Raw genomic sequence first — 2586 nt, 5'->3', positions numbered from 1 at the left:
AACTATTTTATGTTTTATTTATAATACGACTTTATGCCAACAAATACCTAACTTCAAATGGTAGGACAACATAGGATTTGGTTATGGTCTATGCATCTCATATGCCTTATCAGCTCTAGACAAACAACGACTTCCTTGTTTGGTTAATTGGTCGCTACCTCTTAATGGTAGGGTGAAACTTACTGTCATTGGTTGCATATTTCAATGACAACATAGTGGGAAAGCTAGGCTACACTAGCTATTATGCATCTGACTATTATGCTTCTACATAATTGTTTGTATTTAACTTTCACGCGTTGACTTACTAAGCCTAAGCAATTGGATGAGAGTTTGAATATAGCCAAAAAGCAGACTGTGTCCTGGTTGCAATTGATGATAATTATCCTAATTATGTCAGATAATTATTAGGAGAAAATACTAGTCACTCTATTAACTTTCATGCACTCGACAGTTTACTCCATTCACTTTTAATTTCAATTGATCACTCTTTCAACTATCCAATGTCACACAATTAGGTCCATCCGTTAAGTGGCTGTCCAAATCAGTGGTTAAGTTGATGACTGGACATATTTTTCAATGTCAACTCAGCTGGATGAAAGGAGAAATTCTATTTAACACCCCACCTCCTTCGTTTTCTACACACACACACACACTCTCTCTCTCTCTCTCTCTCTCTCTCAACCTAGCCAGCCATGGCTTCCCACTTTTCTCTCTCCTCCTTGTCTCTCCTGACCTCCTTCGGCTCCTACCTGTTCACTCCGAGGCCGGTTCTCGTCGACTTCGTCGATCTCGGAGAAGGCCTTCTGGCGATGGAGTGCTTTCTCTGCTCCCATTCGGACTTCTAGTTCTTTCGGACGTCCTGGCCTTGTAGGAGGTGGTAGAGAATCTCTGGGAGGTCCTTGAAGTAGCCGAACATGGCGAGGGAGGTGTCGTTGCAGGCTAGGGTTTTGGGGTGGTGGCTGGGAGCCAGAGCACGGCCGTGTATAAGCCTTCTTTGTCGGACTTTCTAGTGCCGCGGACGCCACGGAGGTTGCAGATGAGCTTGAGGGTGGTGAGGGCGTCGTGGGCCCAAGCGAGAGGGAGTTGTTGATGGAGGTAGGAGGAGAGAGTGTCGGGGACGGCGTGGAAGAAGAGGTCGAGGCAGGGGTTGCCGGAGGAGAGGTATGTGGCTGAGTTGTTCTCGGTGAAGCCCATTAGGGGTTTTGGCGTTGTTGGTTTGTTAAGGTTGTTAAAGTCGACGACTAGGGAGTCCATGAAGGCATCGCCAGATGCGGGTTCGGGTTAGGTGGTGGGGACATTGGATCGGTGGAGTTGTGGGTGGCCGAGGAGACTTGGAGGAGCCATGGTTGGTAGGGATTTGTGAATTTGGGGGTTTAGGGTTTTGGGAAGTTTTAACGATTTGGGGAAAGAATAATTGTGGGATTTGAAGTTGGGGTGTTAAATGAAATTTCTCCTTTCATCTAGCTGAGTTGACATTGAAAAATATGAATAGTCATCAACTTAACCACTGATTTGGACGGCCACTTAACGGATGGACTTAATTGTGTGACATTGGATATTGAAGATTGTGTGACATTGGATAGTTGCAGAAGTGATCGATTGAAATTGAAAGTTAATGGAGTAAACTGTCGAGTGCATGAAAGTTAATAGAGTAACCAGTATTTTCTCCTAATTATTATTCATTCCTATTGAGATTTACCAAGATTCATTTTTTGATTTTTAACACCTATACGTATTAAGTATAGGAGTAACAGAGACACATGACAACAAATTAATATTTATGGGCTAATTAGCAGTATTAAAAGGTGATATTTCATTTTTATATTATCTGGGGATGACCTAATTACCCTATTTGGTGGCACCTTTAGATGGCTAGTTCTTGATCGCCTCGCTATCTAAGGTGTTGCCGGGCGAGTATTCAATGAAGGCCAAAGGTTTTCTCCATGGGAAAGTCACATGCAGAGTCTTCAAACAGCAACCTAAACCCTAAACTCCATCTCCCTTTCACGGCGTGGTCGAGACAGACCTGACTCTAGCGAAGATTATGACGACGTGAAGGCGAACCGATCTATACCAAATGACGTGGTCCGTGGCGCCGTGACGGTGGCGATTGGTTGCGCGTCAGGTGGTGTAGATCGGCTGCGGAGAAGGTGATGTCGTATGACATGTTGTTGTTCTGAGAATGGATCAGGCTTTGGATTGCATGTTTTGGGCTCTATAGGTGATGCTTCTAGGGTGGGCTTCCGGCCCACTTTTACTTTCATTTAATGTTATTTTTTTTTGTCTCTTATGCCCTTTTGTGCATCTAAGAATTAGACTAGTTTTTACTAGTTTTTTACTAATAAATTTACTATGTTTGTAGGAAGCTAAGCACTGCAACCAAGTGCCGCCTCTAGAGTAGTATTCAAAGAGGGTTACCACTAACTCTACGATCCATATTGTGTACCATTAGGTCTATTGTCTATGTATCATTGTGGAAACTACCACCAGCTCCTTGTCTGTCTATAAATAGCAACGGTAAGATATGTAACAATCTATCATACTTATAATAAATATACAATTTTCTTGGCGGGTTATCTCAAAAAA

This window comes from Fragaria vesca, linkage group LG5, assembly GCF_000184155.1.
Source record: "Fragaria vesca subsp. vesca linkage group LG5, FraVesHawaii_1.0, whole genome shotgun sequence".
NCBI lineage: Eukaryota > Viridiplantae > Streptophyta > Magnoliopsida > Rosales > Rosaceae > Fragaria > Fragaria vesca.
The sequence above is the reverse complement of the archived record's forward strand: the minus strand, read 5'-3'. Positions refer to the sequence as shown.